The sequence below is a fragment of the Polypterus senegalus genome, chromosome 11 (genome assembly GCF_016835505.1).
Source record: "Polypterus senegalus isolate Bchr_013 chromosome 11, ASM1683550v1, whole genome shotgun sequence".
NCBI lineage: Eukaryota > Metazoa > Chordata > Cladistia > Polypteriformes > Polypteridae > Polypterus > Polypterus senegalus.
This window is the reverse complement of record NC_053164.1, coordinates 20,691,743-20,710,357: the sequence shown is the minus strand read 5'-3', so window position 1 is coordinate 20,710,357 and position 18,615 is coordinate 20,691,743. Positions and strand designations below refer to the sequence as shown.

Below are 18,615 nucleotides of genomic sequence, written 5' to 3'. Positions count from 1 at the left end.
GAGATTTGGGCATGTCTCCCTCTACAGTGCATAACATAGTGAAAAGAATCAGGGAATCTGCAGAAATTACCGTGCGCAAAGGCCAAGGGCAAGCCTAGACTGAATGGCCGTGATCTCCGAGCCCTCAGACGGCACTGCATTAAAAACCGTCCTTCATCAATAAATGATATAACAGTATGGGCTCAGGACTACTTCAGGAAGTCACTCTCAAGCACTACAGTACGTAGTTACATTAGGAAATGCCAGCTTAAACTGTACTGTGCCAAAAGGAAGCCCTACATAAATAGTGTCCAGAAGCGCCGTCGACTTCTCTGGGCTCAGAGGCATCTGGGATGGTCCATAGTGCAGTGGAAACGTGTATTGTGGTCAGACGAATCGGTTTTTCACATCTTTTTTGGAAGAAATGGACGCCGTGTGCTGCGGACCAAAGAGGAAAAGGACCATCCAGACTTGTTGCCAGATACAAGTCCAAAAGCCAGGGTCTGTCATGGTATGGGGTTGTGTCAGTGCCTTCGGCAAAGGTAACTTGCACTTCTGCGATGGCACCATCAATGCTGAGAAGTATATCTCAGTTTTGGAGGAACAAATGCTGCCTTCAAGACAACGTCTTTTCCAGGGACGCCCATGCTTATTTCAGCAAGACAATGCCAAACCACATACTGCGTGCGTAACAAAGGCATGGCTGCGTAAGAAGAAGGTGCGGATGCTTGACTGGCCTGCCCGCAGCCCTGATTTGTCTCCTATAGAGAATGTTTGGCGCATTTTGAAAGGAAAAATGCGTCAACGAAGACCCCGTACTGTTGCGCACCTAAAACGTTGTTTGCAGGCAGAATGGGACAAACTAACACCTGCAACACTTAGTCACTTGACTTCTTCAATGCCTAAATGTCTTTTAAGTGTTGTGAAAAGACAGGGGATCTGTACAAAGTGGTAAATGCTGTACTGTCCCAACTTTTTTTGAAATGTGTTGCAAGCCTGAATGGCAGGATTGGATATTTATTTACAAATCAAATGATGTTGACAAAAAAAAAAACCATGAATTATTTTGTGTTCATACCGTCTGCAATGAAATAAAATTTGAGGACAATTTATAACTTGCTTTTTTCTTTTTTAATTCACATTTTCCACACTGTCTCAACTTTTTCTGATTTCGGGGTTGTAGTTAATGAATTAATTAAAGCATCACGTTTGAAAAGCATTAAGAATTGCAAGAATATTTTTATGTTAGTTACAACTAGTAATTAAACAGTCTAACATCATACAAAAAAGAAATTAAAAATATCTAACAGTGACAGGAAAAAAGTTATGTATGATTTGATTAATAAATATAATATGAATTAGTTATTAATTGTTATTAATGTCAATGCTTCAAAATGCAATTTCCTTTGATGTGCGTCATCAGGACAATCACGTTGGAGGCTCCAACAGTAGTCTGCCATCGTGTGTATGTCCCATCTGCCTTGATATCTCTCCTCCATCACCTTCATATCCTGGTGGAACCTCTCGCCTTGTTCCTCGCAGAAGTCTTCAAGTTTATCAGGAGATCAGTTTAAATGGCTATGGAGAGAGTGCATCTTTATGTTCATATTAACTCCCAAATTTCTGAAGTTAGCAAGCATATCTTGCACCAGTTCTTCATAACTGTCTGCTCTGTGATTACCCAAGTAGTTCTTCACAACAGAGACAAAACTCTTCCAGGCCAAAGCCTCAGTGTCATTCATGCATTTGGTAAAACTGGAATCGTTCATGAGTTTACAAATCTGAGGACCATCAAAGATTCCAGCTTTTAGTTTTTCCATGCGCAGTCCTGGGAATGATCTACAAATGTACTTGAAGCAAATTACCTGTTTTGTCCAAAGCCCTAACAAATTGCTTCATCAATCCAAGCTTAATATGAAGCGGTGGGAGAATGATTTTGTTCTTGTCCACCAGCGGCGTGTTGATGATATTCATAGCGCCAACAATCATTTCTTCCCTTGTAGGCCATGACACTTTTGGCCAATGATCTCGCATTGCCCTGCTATCCCAGATACACATGAAGCATGGGTATTTTGTGCATCCAGATTGCTGTCCAAGCAAGAAGTTCACCATCTTTCAGGTCAACACAAATCGACCACTGATGTTCATGATAACGGATTTTCTGTAATACGATTTTTACATTTTCATTTCTTCTTTAAGCTTTGTTGAGTGAGCAATGGGAAGAGACGCATGACAGTTACTATGGTGCAAGCGAACATATTTCAAGCTCCTAATGGGGCTGTCTATAAAAAGCCGCCAGTCTTCTGGTCGATATTCTGTTAGTCCCATTTGAAGTAGAATTCCTGGGATATCATCGCAGTATACAAGTTCTTCCTCTTGGTTGAAATATGGAAGAAGCCTCTCTTCTCTTGTCCGATAGGCTGTGATTTTAACTTCCACCTTTATAAGATTTCGCTCATTAAGTCTGGACGCTAAAAGTTCAGATGCTTGCTTGGACAGATGCAAGTCTCGAATCAGGTCATTGAGTTCTTTTTGGCTTAATGGTTGAGGCAAAGAGCTTCCCTCAGATTCACTTCCACTGCTACTACCTGCCATACACTCCAATCCCTGCCTCTCTTCAGAGTCTCACAGTGGCTGGTATGGTAGTCTGGTAAACACTGGTATGGGAACGTCATTGCCATGTGGAAGAGGCCGTCTCGCTGATTCCAAATCAGGATAATCCCACCGAGCTTTCTTGTAACGATTAAAGCCTTTAATCTTTACAACACAAAAATAACAATTGTCATGGTGGTTATTTCAGTTCACTCCATACCATTGGCACAACGAAGTTTAAACTTTTTCTTTCACCTTTCGTCCGCTGTCGTAGGTGCTCCACACGCTTTGCAAACCATATGTGGAGCCCAAGACTTATCCTGATCTCCAAGCTGTACTCCAAAACAAGACAGGTATACTCGATGCACAAAATCTGCGATATTTCTTCTTTGTTTTTCGACCGTGTACTCTCCACAGATGTAGCAGAATACATCAGGATTGTTGATGCTGGCTCTTCTTGATGAAGTCATAATTTTTACATGTATTTATATACTTATTAAGACAGAACATTTTGGGTATAAACCAAGACTGGGTTGACAAACTTATACTGTAGCCAACTTCTTTCTTCTGCAAATTCACAGTTGATTTCTGGCTTCAAAAAGTCGCTTTTATAGCATTGTAGGCCTACAAATTGAAATACAAAATAATTATACGGGATATTTCATTACTACCTAAGACACTGTTAAAGAGTCAAAAGACAGACCAAAAGCTATTGGAGCTATTGTGTTATCACACACAAGTCACATTGGGGGAATGCATGATTTTCATGGAGGGTCTATTATCGCAAAAACTCGAACCAATTCAGCAAAAGTAATGGGATTTTTGAATTCAGCCCCCTCAAAATACCCTAAATCCATTCAAAAAGTCCATCCAAAGTTTTACTGTAATTTCTTCTGAAATGCTGCTGACTGGAGCTTGTTGTCAATTTCCAGTTATAAAAGTGTAATGCCCCGATTGGCGTGACTCAGAATTGCTCAGTGTTCTCCTCTGATGTGTGTCTTTTTGTATGTAAATGATGTATTGTTTAGACAGATAGATAGATAGATAGATAGATAGATAGATATGAAAGGCACTATATGATAGATAGATAGATAGATAGATAGATAGATAGATAGATAGATAGATAGATAGATAGATAGATAGATAGATATGAAAGGCACTATATGATAGATAGATAGATAGATAGATAGATAGATAGATAGATAGATAGATAGATAGATACTTTATTAATCCCAAGGGGAAATTCACATAATCCAGCAGTAGTATACTGATACAAAGAAACAATATTAAATTAAATAGTAATAAAAATGAAAAGAATTAAAATAAAATTAATGTTCGCATTTACTCCCCCGGGTGGAATTGAAGAGTCGCATAGTGTGGGGGAGGAACGATCTCCTCAGTCTGTCAGTGGAGCAGGACGGTGACAAAAGTCTGTCACTGAAGCTACTCCTCTGTCTGGAGATGACACTGTTAAGTGGATGCAGTGGATTCTTCATGATTGACAGGAGTTTGCTTAGTGCCCGTCACTCTGCCACTCTGATGATCACAGGGTCCATGAGGGGCCTGGGCCTCCTAAAATCCACCACCAGCTCCTTGGTCTTGCTGGTGTTAACGTTTAGCTATGTAATGTTATTGCGTTACAGTTCTAAATTTAGTCAAGTGCTCCGGGTCTGCACTACCCACAAGTCAATTGAAAAAGCGCCATCCCGTCCAAATCCCACCTCTTCCAAATTCCAACTCAGTTCTCATACTTAACCACTTCACTGCTGAAAATATCTGAGGCTTTCCTATGTTTATGTAACGGCAATCCATGCATTTGGGGGGTCGCATTCAGCAAGCCGTGCCCAGTGGTGAGCCGGATGGTCAGCTCTGCAACGGTGGCTGTAACTGTAACGGTCAAGAAAACATAACCATTTGGGTCTTGTGCCAGGTTGTAATAAAAACTAGACCACTGCTGTTGAGTGTACCGACCAGAACATCAACCACCTAAAGTGTGAGTTTCCCATCTCTCATATTTAAAAGAACATGTGATTGCAGCATTTGGACCCCACTAATGCCCTGTCTCCTCTTTCATTTCTGAATATTTCTGTTTTGAATATTGACCTCATGGGCTTTGCAGAGAGATGTGGAATATTCATGCTATCATGCAATGTCTCTGGGATTGGGAGACTAGTTGGGGTTAAGGGAAAATTGAATGCAGAAAGTGTGCGGGGCTGGGCAGTGTTGGTCCTGGAGGGCTGCAGTCACTGCAGGGCTTTGCTCCAACCCAGTTTCTTAATGTGAAGTCAATTAATGCATTCAATGCTCAAGTGATGTTTTCCTGCTTCATTTTAGTGGTCTTGCTTGTTAAGGTTCTCCATCATAGATAGATAAGATAGATTAGATAGATAACAATCTGCTCAGTCTGTCACTGCTTCCTGTCACTGAAGCTACTCCTCTGTCTGGAGATGATCCTGTTCAGTGGATGCTGTGGATTCTTCATGATTGACAGGAGTTTGCTTAGTGCCCGTCGCTCTGCCACAGATATTAAACTGTCCAACTTTACTTCTACAATAGAGCCTGCCTTCTTAACAAGTTTGTTCAGGCGTGAGACGTCTTTCATCTTTACGCTGCCTCCCCAGCACACCACCGCGTAGAAGAGGGCACTCGCCACAACTGTCTGGTACAGGGGTCCTCAATCACGGTCCTGGAGAGCCGCAGTGGCTGCAGGTTTTTGCTCCAACCCAGTTGCTTAATAAAAAGCACTTATTGCTAAAGTAACACTTCTGCTTCACTTTAGTGATTTTGAGCCCTTATTGCTTAATTTTGTCTTAAACAGCTATTTGAATTGCTCCTTATTATCAATAACATGCAAATGACAAGAGAGAGCAGCATTTCTCCATTTAGCTTATTTACATTTACGCCTGTGTGTATTTATCTGCACTATTGGGTTTAATTAAATACTTGGAAGAAAAATGAAGAGAAAAAAGTGAAGGACTGAGAATTACTCGTCCATTTTAGCCTTCAAATCATTTGCATGATAGAAAGGGAAAGAAAATCTAGGATAAGAGAATGACCTGACATAGCAGAGTTCATTTAATTTCATAGCTTGTTAGTGCTTTATTGGCAAGAATTGCTTTCTAATTAAGCAACCAGGTCAGAACAAAAACCTGCAGCCACTGCGGCTCTCCAGGACTGAGATTGAGGACCCCTGGTCTGGTAGAACATCTGCAGCATCTTATTGCAGATGTTGAAGGACACCAACCTTCTAAGAAAGTATAGTCAGCTCTGACCTTTCTTACAGAGCATCAGTTGCTAATTTCAGTCTCAAACAGCTGCATTCAGTGTTTTTAATGGCTCCTTATTAGCAATGAGATGCAAGTGACAAAGAAGCCAGCAGTTCTCCATCTAACTTGTTTCCATTTACACCTGTGTGGATTCTTCAAACACTATTTAGTATAATAAAACACTTAAGAGAAAAATGTGACATGATATAAGAATCTAACATAGAAGACTGACAAGCCATAAAATTAAATGAGCTCTCAGATTGGCAAGGATTGGTTTCTAATAAGCAACTGGGTTGGGACAAAAACCTACAGCCACTGCAACCCTCCAAGATAGATGTTGCCCACCCCTAAATCTCCTTAACGAAAACCTCCTCCAAAGCCCTCTGGACCTCAGATTGTGCCAAAGGTTCCCCTTCTGACAGGACAATGACTCCAAACACTAAACAAAGCAGACACAGGTGTGGCTTAGGGACAACTCTGTGAATGTCATTCAGTGGTCCAGCCAGAGCCTGGACTTGAACCTAACTGAACTTCTCTGGAAATCCTGAAAATAGCTGTCCACCAACCTAACAGAACTTGACAGGATCTGCAGAGAATCCCCAGACCGAGGTGAGTGAAGCTTGTCACATCAAACCTATGAAGACTCCTGGATGGAATTGCTGGTAATGGGGCTTTAAAACAGTAGAGTAAAGGGTCTGAATATTTGTCAAAATGGGATATCAATGGGATTTTTTTATTTTGAATACATCTGCAAAAACCTCTAACATGATGTTTTGCTTTGTAATTCTGGGGTATTGAGGGTCGTTTCATGAGAGGGGAAAAAAATGAATCTACACAGTTTTAGCGCCAGGCCATAGCATAAAATGTGACAAAGCCAAGGTGTCTGAACACTTTCTGTTTATTGGGACAATATGGTACTCGATAACTAATCAAGCCTGAGGGTTAAGTCTCTTCTCAATTGTCACGCATCTTAGGCTGGTAAGGTGGTGGAAAACAACGGAAATGGCAAACTTGCAGAATGCGAAGATCCAGTCCTAATAACTGGAAGCCATTCTTGGTGATTTGAGGATTATGGTAAAGTGAGTTTGGGGTTCATGGCAGTGCAGTGCAACTCAGGCTCAGAGCCAGGGGCGTCCTGCTGTGAAGATGTGCGGCCATGGGGTGATCAAGGGGGAAATGAGCCGAATGCTTGTTAGCATTACAGGCACTGTAAGCTCCGCCGTTCCTCAATGACACTTTCTTGGGTTGTTAAGCAAAGCTCCTGTGTCTGAACAGAGTAGGAAGGAGAGAATAAGAAAGAAAGATCAAAGAAAAAAACACAAGGAATGGAGAAAGAATTGAAAGAATCAGGAAATCTAGTTATGTTAGAGCGGTCGGTGGAGAGGAATGGTGCTCCAGTGTCGGGTCGCTCCTGCTGAGTAATACAGAGGGTCCCGCTAGGCCTAGGACAGGTTAGCAGGATGTTGGAGGTTTGGCTCCAAGTGTCCCAGCGGTGACCAGCTGACTAGATTCAGAGCAGGGACTCTGGTTGCCAGTATCTCAGCTCAGTTGAGAAGACCTGAAGGGTGAGCAGGGGAAGCACTGGGCTCAGACAGATAGAATGAAAGGAAACCCAATGTCGGACTGGTTTAACTCTTGCACTAGCTGTGCTACCTGTCCAAGACGGGTTGAAATCTAATTAATGTAGACCTCAGCATTAATAACGCATGCAGTACATCATCTACTGGAATGTATTTTGTAATGCATGTAGTAATAAAAATGCATTGATAAGTAAAAGTTTGTGACGTGCCATCCTTAGGAATGACAGACACACAGACATTTGTCAAGGTGGGTTGTAAATTATTTAATGATGGCTTCTACCTTCTTTGTTTCATTAGTTTATTTAGTGAAGACTTGCACCACTCTGTTTTCGGGCACAGGCACTGCCTTGTTTTAAATAAATGCACAACACACTTTTGATTCACCAACCTTGCTAGCTTGTGTTTCCTCATTGTCCTAGCCATTCTGATTAGGACTGGACTATGTCTGGGTACAAAATGCCAAGGCTGTGGGCAACCTGGGGACAAGATTTATCATTATTCAGCCACACCAGCATTCTGATGAATTTGTCAGGACATCTACAGGTGCTGGTCATAAAATCAGAACATCATGGTCGTCTTTTGGACAACTGTCAAGTCAGCAGTCTTCCACATGATTGTGTAGCCTACAAAACTCGACTGAGAGACCATTTAAAGGCTTTTGAGTTAATTAGCTGATTAGAGTGTGGCACCAGGTGTCTTCAATATTGAACCTTTTCACAATATTCTAATTTCTGAGATACTGAATTTGGGACTTTCATTAGTTGTCAGTTATAATCATCAAAATTAAAAGAAACAAACATTTGAAATCCATCAGTCTGTGTGTAATGAATGAATCTAATATACAAGTATCGCTTTTTGAATGGAATTACTGAAATAAATCAACGCTGTCATGATATTCTAATTTTATGACCGGCACCTGTAGTGTCTCAATTCTTTGCTTCTTTCTTACAGTATTCTGCAAGGTCAATAAATGCTTTGCATGTAAGCTGCAAACCTTTTATAATTTGGACTTATGGAGCACAGAAACCCATGTTTGTTATGCTTCCAGACTGGCAGAAGCCATTCCTCAGACAGGATTAAAAATGCAGCAACCAGAATGCAAGCGAGAACTTTGACTCCACAAGGCCACAACAGCAACACCCCTGTACTGTCGATTTCCTGTATGCAAGATGGTTAGAATGGGAGAAACTCCAACATCTGGGGGACACACATTTACCTAAACACATATTTTCATATGTATTTAAAATTTAAATACAAGTTTCTAGGAGCTACCAGCATTGACTGCACCTTGTAATTCAACACAACATGGTGGATACAGCAAATGACTCGGAGGTGTTCAATATTGACATGAGTAAAATAAAATTTTAAATTACTGCATATCTCTTACAACAGCTACAAACACATACAACTTCTAATAACTGCTAATATGGCAACCGTTTTTCTCCATCAATACAAAGTAAAATAAACTGAAAGAATAACATGCAATTGAACACAACACCGAAACAACAAGCTGATTAAGAAAGCAATCTCAGTTATGGAGGAGAGAATGAAGACAACACTGAGGGCCATTATGAACAACGCTGCACATCCTCTCTCTCTGATGCACTAGCACTGAGGACTTTCAGACAACCAATTATTTAACAGAAGTGTGTGAAGAAACGCTATCGGGGCTCCTTCAAACCAAAGGCAACATGCTTCTATGCTGCCTCACTTGGACGCTCTCTGATCTTTAACCAGGTGAGAAGTTTTCTTTAACTTCTGCTTGAGGAAAAAAGTGAATTCAGCCCTTCCTATTTGTGAGTTTAGAATTTGTGGATCTGCCTGTCTGCAGGTTAGTTCTCAATAATTAAATACTTATTTTGTGAGTAGTAAACAGGAAAGATGCACTAGACAGGACTCTTGACCAATGAATGAGTGGGAGAGGCAGATCTTCAAGTTAAATGCACAGCACTGAGAGAATGACATTTTTTTCTTCCTAGGAAGCACACCTACTGGATATTTTGAAAAAAGGAATGGATATCAGACATGTAGGTTATACAATATAAGGTACACGAGAATTCTTCCCCCCATGGGCGTTTTTCATATTGTTTGCCATTGTCCAGAGTTACTATCAGATATGCTCTTGGTACATCTTGAATATTCAAACACTTTTCTACAAAAAAAAAAATTACATTAAGATATTTTGTTGGCCACCACTACAAGCATTTAGTGACATTTAAAAAAAAAACATTTTTGGGTGGCACATTCCATTAAGAAGCCAACAGTAAGGTATATTAAAAAAACAAAAATAAAAAAAGAATAAAATTCCATGAAGCGGTTTGCTTCAGGCATGAAAACTCTGTATATCACTGTTGTGCTGTACTCCAATATATAATAATAATAATAATAATAATAATAATAATAATAATAATAATACATTTTATTTGAAAGCGCCTTTCAGAACACTCAAGGACACTGTACACAGTAAAAAATAATAATTAAAGTAAGAAAATAAAAAGCAGGCAAAAGAGCAGGTCATTTACAAGATCATAAAAACATAAAACATAAAACAGTTCCAAGATAGGAAAATGAAGAAAGTTATGTGGGATAAGCTATTTTGAATAGGTGAGTTTTTAGTCTAGACTTAAAAAGAGAGAAAGAGGTGATGTTTCTTATTTCAGGAGGTAGGGAATTCCAAAGTCGAGGAGCAGAGCAACTGAAAGGCCTGCTCCCCATAGTGGCAAGACGGGGGACAGGGACAGAGAGAGAAAGAGAAGAAGAGGATCTGAGACACCGAGATGGGATGATGATCTGTACCAAATCAGAGAGATATGGAGGAGAGAGATCATGAATAGCCTTAAATGTATACAGAAGTATTTTAAAATGAATGCGATATTTGACCGGAAGCCAATGGAGCTGCTGGAGAACAGGGGTGATGTGGTGAATAGAAGGGGTCCTGGTGATAATACGGGCAGCAGAGTTCTGAACACGTTGAAGCTTATGAATTGATATACAGTATGGTACCGTAACTACACATCGTTTTACTTTATTGGTGTTATATCTGTATTGTCTACAAAATAAAAATCTCCTCCATTTAATTGGTAAGGCTTGTGGTCAACAATATAGTATGAGGAGTTGAGGTGGGATTCTATGAAAAGTATTTGCAGATTTTTCATTTGCATGGCTCCTGTGCCCCTAACCCCCACAAACCACAAGAGATAACTCTACTATCCATCCACCCATCCATTTTCTAACCCACTGAATCCGAATAGGGTCACGGGGGTCAGCCGGAGCCAATCCCAGCCAACACAGGGCACAAGGCAGGAACCAATCCTGGGCAGGGTGCCAACCTGCCGCAGGACTAACTCTACTATCTTTAGCTTAATATGTAGTAAGGAGTTAAACTCTGTATATAAGAGTAGCTTATACGCCTGTTATTTACAGCAACATATCTTCGTTATCTAATCTAGTTTTTGTGTATTTTTTTATTTGGGTTTATTATATTTATCTATCTGCGGTGGGCTGGCACCCTGCCCGGGGTCTGTTTCCTGCCTTGCGCCCTGTGTTGGCTGGGATTGGCTCCGGCAGACCCTCGTGACCCTGCAGTTAGGATATAGCGGGATGGATATTTATTTATTTGGAGCCTCTGAAAATTCTCCTTTCCCCTTAGAGGGAAATTCTTTCACTCTGCCCTTCTCCTATGGAATAGTTCACATATGATGCAGTAGTATACAGTAAATGTACAAAACCTAAAATGACAGGAGTCCTGCACATTATTACTGCATTTACAGGAGTCAGTTTTGATACAGTGTACTGAACACACCTTACTACATTGTTATTATAGTTAAATAAAGAAAAGTGTACACTAATAAAGCGTACAGAATGGTGTGAATACTCGTGGATGAATAGTGCCACGGCTTTATTATTTGAAATTTTCTCAGTGCTCTTCCCACAAGTGTGCTTTGTACTTTTCATTCACTATTTGAGTTTTTTCTCACTGTGTCAGAGAGAGGGGGACATGTCATACATTGGCTGAACATGCAAGTAAGAATTTCAATGTATTAGATAGATAGATAGATAGATAGATAGATAGATAGATAGATAGATAGATAGATAGATAGATAGATAGATAGATAGATAGATAGATAGATAGATAGATAGATAGATAGATAGATAGATAGATAGATAGATAGATAGATAGATAGGACAGTGACAAAAGTCTGTCGCTGAAGCTACTCCTCTGCCTGCAGATGACACTGTTCAGTGGATGCTGTGGATTCTTCATGATTGACAGGAGTTTACTTAATGCCCGTCGCTCTGCCACAGATGTTAAACTGTCCAACTTTACTCCTACAATACAGCCTGCCTTCCTCACCAGTTTGTCCAGGCGTGAGACGTCCATCTTCTTTATGCTGCCACCCAAGCACACCACCGCGTAAAAGAGGGCACTCGCCACAACCGTCTGGTAGAACATCTGCAGCATCTTACTGCAGATGTTGAAGGATGCCAACCTTCTCAGAAAGTATAGTCTGCTCTGAGCTTTCTTTATTAATTAAAATTCAGTCTTTCATGCAGCAGTCTGAAGGACTGGCAAGCAACGTGACTTGTTCAGATTTAAGAAGTGAACCAGCAAACTTGCAACAGGCTGTGAGGCCTAGTCACTCTTCCACAATGCCCATCTTGTCATTATCACATATGCCCATATATGTGAACCTGGATAAAGATTACTGTTTGTTACGTTAACCTGATACAGCAATACACATCAATCCAGATCTACAAGGATGTTTAAAAACTGGCAAATCTAAATTGTCTTCATATAATTGACTGCATGTGTGTGCGTTTATATAGGAATACACCCTGAACTTAACACGCTTGGGCTGTTTCAAATTCACTGTCATAAGAGCAGAGTACAGCAAAACTCTCTTTTATATGTCTGACCAACATACAACACACTGCTCCTCTCCCAGAGCCGCTAGCAGCATGTGTTGTTATTAAATCTTAAAGAATTTTTCTTGAAAAGTCTGCTTTGAGTAAATGTGAGTTTTCAAAATGTAAACTAAAAAAAATTAAGATACTGGGAAGACACTGGGAATAAATATATTATTACAATTTTCCATACAGTCACCAGCTTTTGGCAAATCTGAACTGGGTATCTGGACAGATGGATCACAGTCTCTGTCCCTACTGCATATGTACTCACAAACAAGGTGTCTAGAAAAAGAAATAAATGTAACTCCAAACAATGTATTTCTCCTGTTTAGCCAGATAAAAGTTTAATAGTTGAAACAATGCAATTTTAACTTCAGTTAATGAAGAAAAGAGCAGCCTTCCAGTTATACCATCTTCCATTACAGTCAATTTGAACTGACTGACCACCTCCCATTTTGAACCTACACGGTGCATCAAACTTAGAACTTGGGGATTGGCTTACTGGGCTGCCAGGAGAGGAGACCCAGTGACCCATCAGAACTCTGTGATATCATTAAGAGTGGCATGGTGGATAAAGACTCCCTGAAAGGAGAGGACAGCAAACCCATAGCCTGCCACTTCTCAAGCCCTTACATCCAGCAGTGAAGCTGCCTTCCACACCAGTACGGCGATTTTTAAAATAATGTGGGAGAAAAACAGTTTTTGCTGCTAATCAGCTTGACTCTGGCTCCTTAATTCTCTCTTTATCCTTAAATTTGCAGCCAAATTACGAGACTCAAAACGAGTTGCCACATGACCAGCTCACCTGTGCCCATCACACAGTATCTGAAAATAAAGAAAGGTGATGGTCTCGGTCAGGCTGATCTCTCAGGTCACCAAAACATCTTGATGGTGTTCTTAATAAAAGCAGAAAAATCAACCATTTTGGAAATGTCTGCTGTAGCAGAATGAGAGCAGCAACAAGCCATGGAATTAAATAACGGGTTTAACTAACAGTAAGAATCGGCTTCTTATTAAGAGATTGATTGGAGTGAAATTGGTTGGAGTTTGAAATCCCAGTTCAGTTGGAAAATCTGTTAGCTTGTTTAATGTCTCATTTCTGTTTGCCTGTCATTTAATGAAGAAAGGAATAAATTCAGAGGATGCAATCCCAAAAAACAAGGCTATTAAAATGAAGGGAAAAGGAGTTAAATAGCAGTGCAAACTGGTCACTGATTAGGAAAAGGGTGAGAATGAAAACCTGCAGCCATCGAGGCCCTCCAGGCCCGGAGTTCAAAACCTCTTACTTAGACAATTAAAATGTGGAACCTTGACACCACTACTAGACTATCACCATCTACAGAACTTGGAATATCTAACTTTTATATATATATACACTCACATATACACTCACCTAAAGGATTATTAGGAAGACCTGTTCAATTTCTCATTAATTCAATTATCTAATCAACCAATCACATGGCAGTTGCTTCAATGCATTTAGGGGTGTGGTCCTGGTCAAGACAATCTCCTGAACTCCAAACTGAATGTCAAATTGGGAAAGAAAGGTGATTTAAGCAATTCTGAGTGTGGCATGGTTGTTGGTGCCAGACGGGCCGGTCTGAGTATTTCACAATCTGCTCAGTTACTGGGATTTTCACGCACAACCATTTCTAGGGTTTACAAAGAATGGAGTGAAAAGGGAAAAACATCCAGTATGTGGCAGTCCTGTGGGCGAACATGCCTTGTTGATGCTAGAGGTCAGAGGAGAATGGGCCGACTGATTCAAGCTGATAGAAGAGCAACTTTGACTGAAATAACCACTCGTTACAACCGAGGTATGCAGCAAAGCATTTGTGAAGCCACAACACGCACAACCTTGAGGCGGATGGGCTACAACAGCAGAAGACCCCACCGGGTACCACTCATCTCCACTACAAATAGGAAAAAGAGGCTACAATTTGCACGAGCTCACCAAAATTGGACAGTTGAAGACTGGAAAAATGTCGCCTGGTCTGATGAGTCTCGATTTCTGTTGAGACATTCAAATGGTAGTGTCAGAATTTGGTGTAAACAGAATGAGAACATGGATCCATCATGCCTTGTTACCACTGTGCAGGCTGGTGGTGGTGGTGTAATGGTGTGGGGGATGTTTTCTTGGCACACTTTAGGCCCCTTAGTGCCAATTGGCCATCATTTAAATGCCACGGGCTACCTGAGCATTGTTTCTGACCATGTCCATCCCTTCATGACCACCATGTACCCATCCTCTGATGGCTACTTCCAGCAGGATAATGCACCATGTCACAAAGCTTGAATCATTTCAAATTGGTTTCTTGAACATGATAATGAGTTCACTGTACTAAAATGGCCCCCACAGTCACCAGATCTCAACCCAATAGAGCATCTTTGGGATGTGGTGGAACGGGAGCTTCGTGCCCTGGATGTGCATCCCACAAATCTCCATCAACTGCAAGATGCTATCCTATCAATATGGGCCAACATTTCTAAAGAATGCTTTCAGCACCTTGTTGAATCAATGCCACGTAGAATTAAGGCAGTTCTGAAGGCGAAAGGGGGTCAAACACCGTATTAGTATGGTGGTCCTAATAATCCTTTAGGTGAGTGTGTATATATATTTTTTTTTTTAGTAAAACGACTAAAAAGTAGAAGATCAACAAATACAAATGGCAGTACATAGTGAAAAAAAGAAGCATAAGGGTGTAGAGGAACAAAACAGTGGACATTCTGTCATTAAAAGGCAAACGGTTGTACCCATGTGTGGCGGACGGCTGAGGCCCTTACCCGGCCAGGATGCCTCGATCGAGGAAGGACCAATGAGAGAGAGGAGAGAGAGAGAGAGAGAGAGAGTTTATTCAGGACATTACCACCCCTGGAACACTAGAGGGCAGCCCTTCTGGGTGGCTGTGACACCACAGATTCCCGCAGGGCATGCTGGGAGTTGGAGCTTGGTGCAACTCTGTTGGGTTCTGTGGGGGCTGCCAGGGGGAGCTACACAGCTGGGAGTGATTCCACGTAACATTGATGAGCCACATGGAGCACTCCCAGGAGCCACCTCACTCCGTTCAGAAAGCCAGAGTCGGGAGGAGGTGGGAGCAGAAGGACGGAGAGAGAGGTCAAGAGAGGGAAAAGGACTGTGAATTGCACCTTGGTGTGTTGTATTGTGCTGTGCTCTGGAGAGCAATAAAAAAGTGTCACCCCACTGCAAATAAAAGTATTGTGTGCGCCGCACTTGTGTCTCTGCCCATCTGTCTTGGGTCACGGCGGCTGTACGCACACCGGTGGTTCACACCATGTCATTTGTTAACATCTTTAGATATTAGTAAAAGTATTCTGTTCCAGCTGATCTTTATAATCCGGTTTGGGGCAAAACAACACTACATGGGCAGCACCTTCAGAAAAATGGAGAGAAATCTCATTGATCCTCAAATTGCTATTTTCCAATGAGCTATGCATTGCTTGGATTGAAGGTTAGAAAATAGTGACTGGCGAGTTTGGTGCAGTTCTTAGGGTGTTTATTTAAAACAGGGTAATGTCTCTCAAACCCCCCAAAAAAATGCGGTGCAAGTCTCCACTAAATAAATAAATCCAACAAAACCGGAAGCATCCAGGAAGCTAAAAACCATCATTAAACAAGTCCTCTAAACAAGTTAAAATCCACCTTAATGAAAAGGTGAGTGTCTGTGTGCCTGCATTTCCATGTTGCAATGGGCTGTATAATGGCAAATAACTGCTGGTGCCCATCATACTTCTGTTTCTTCAAAACTATTATTCAATGGAACTGAAAGCATCACGGCATCATAACCCAATCAACTGCTCCCATGAGTTTAATGTCTGTGGCAAGGAACACAGTCTGACTATGAAGAACCAAAAGGAAGTTGTGCTGAGGCATCAAACGGGGCCACTTGCACCCAGACAAGGGCAGAAGAATCGTTTCGTCTGTTTGACAGCTCATCTGCTCCACCTGAGACTGGGCCGATTTCTGTTCACTACAGGTATTAATGTCTACTGATGCTTTTGTTTTTTTATTTTTTATTGAGAACACTTTGTAATCACTTTGATCCAATCATTAAACTTTAAACTAATCTGAACATTTAACACACAGTTTGCTTGAAACTATTATACTCAGCTTGTGATTCTGCTTAGCTGATGTCACATATGCTTTATACACTGTGTGCACAATTATTAGGCAAGTGAGTATTTTGACCATATCATCATTTTTTAATGCGTATATTCCAACTCCAAGCTGTATTAACTTGAATGCTTATTGGATTTAAGCACGTCAGGTGATGTGTATTTGTGTAATGAGGGAGGGTGTGGCCTAAGGAGATCAACACCCTATATCAAGGTGTGCACAATTATTAGGCAGCTAGTTTTCATCAGGCAAAATGGGCCAAAAAAGAGATTTAACTGACTCTGAAAAGTCAAAAATTTTAAAAAGTCTTTCAGAGGGATGCAGCACTTTTGGAATTGCTAAGATATCGGTGTGTGATCACAGAACCATCAAACATTTTGTTGCAAATAGTCAACAGGGTCGCAAGAAACGTGTTGAGATCAAAAGATGCAAATTAGCTGCCAAAGATTTGAGAAGAATCAAACGTGAAGCTACCAGGAACCCATTATCCTCCAGTACTTTCATATTCCAGAGCTGCAACCTACCTGGAGTGCCCAGAAGTACAAGGTGTTTAGTGCTCAAAGACATGGCCAAGGTAAGGAGGGCTGAAACCCAACCACCACTGAACAAGAAACATAAGTTGAAACGTCAAAACTGGGCCCAAGAAATATCTGAAGACAGATTTTTTTCAAAGGTTTTATGGACCGATGAGATGAGAGTGACTCTTGATGGACCAGATGGATGGACCTGTGGATCAGTAATGGGCACAGAGCTCCACTCCAACGTGGAGGTGGGGTACTGGTATGAGCTGGTATTTTTAAAGATGAGCTAGATGGACCTTTTTGCATTGAAGATGAACTCAAAATCAACTCCCAAACCTACTGCCAGTTTTTCAAGACACTTTCTTCAAACAGTGATACAGGAAAAAGACCATGATTTTTATGCAGGCCAATGCTCCATCACTTGCATCGAAGTTCTCCACTGCGTGGCCAGCCAGTAAAGGCCTTAAAGATGAAGGAATAATGACATGGCCCCCCTTCCTCATCTGACCTAAACCCTATCGAGAACTTGTGGGCACTTCTTAAACGCTAGATTTACGGGGGAGAAAAACAATCCACCTCTCTGAAGAGTGTCTGGGAGGCTGTAGTCACTGCTCCACAAAAAGCTGATCGTCAACAGATCAAGAAACTGACAGACTCCATGAATGGAAAGGCTTATGACTGTTATTGGAAAGAAGGGTGGCTATATTGGTCATTGATTGATTTTTTTTGAAATGTCAGAGATGTTTATTTGTAAATTTTGAGGTGTTTGTTTATTATTCTCACTATAACAGATGAAAATAAACAAGTGAGATGGGAAAATTTTCATTTTTCCTTTAGTTGTATAATAAATCTGCACACTAATAGTTGCCTAATAATTTAATGCTACATATGTATTCCCCTGATGATGTTCACACTCACATTTCCGTTGTGAAACATTCAGGTTTCAGGTTTATTAACATTTTGGATTGACTGATAGCACTGTGTTTGTTCCATATTAAAATTAATCCTCAAAAATACAACTTGCCTAATAATTGTGCACACAGTGTAGTTTACTTAAACAGTTGTATTTGTACTTTAAATAAGCAAAAGTGCCCCGGTATTTGTTTTTTTTTTGCATTTATAATATGTATGTAGGTGGTAGTGGGGGGGGGCACTCACAAAATAAATATAAATTTATTAATAGCACAGTCTGACATTTAAACTGAACTGCTACACTTTGCAACAGAGCTGAAACCCACCACCAAACACACACAAAGTCACATAGGATTAAAAAATAGACTTACTGGTTTTTAAAAAGGCAGGCATCTTGAAATGGCTTTGGGAAAAAATGTAAACTTGAGCACAGGTTTTCAAGCATTCTTTACAAGCTGCAACCTGCTTTAGGGATGTAAAGAACCGTTGTAGTTCTGGCACTGGAAAACAAAGACATGACTCAAAATTTCAGCTGTAGGGGGGAGAAAAGGACAGATGAACTTAGAAGACGTTTGCTGTCTCAGGATAAGGTTTCACGATGGATGAAATGAAGAATTCAACACCCATTTACAGATAGAAATGGTGTCGATCAGAGACCTCTACAGACAAAACCCACACTCACTACTTACAGAAAGATCAGGCCTCTAGCGCTAAAAGTATCA

The 18,615-nt window shown here is 40.8% G+C and overlaps 1 long non-coding RNA gene across 1 annotated transcript in view; it reads right to left on the bottom strand.

The window, feature by feature from the left end:
* Window positions 1-18,615, bottom strand: part of LOC120538722 — a 29,453-nt gene extending 10,838 nt beyond the window's left edge. The window contains exons 1-2 of the long non-coding RNA XR_005635504.1: window positions 18,265-18,615; window positions 7,806-7,893 (exon numbers count right to left, since the gene is read on the bottom strand). This is a non-coding gene — a long non-coding RNA (uncharacterized LOC120538722). The remainder of the gene's footprint in view (window positions 1-7,805; window positions 7,894-18,264) is intronic.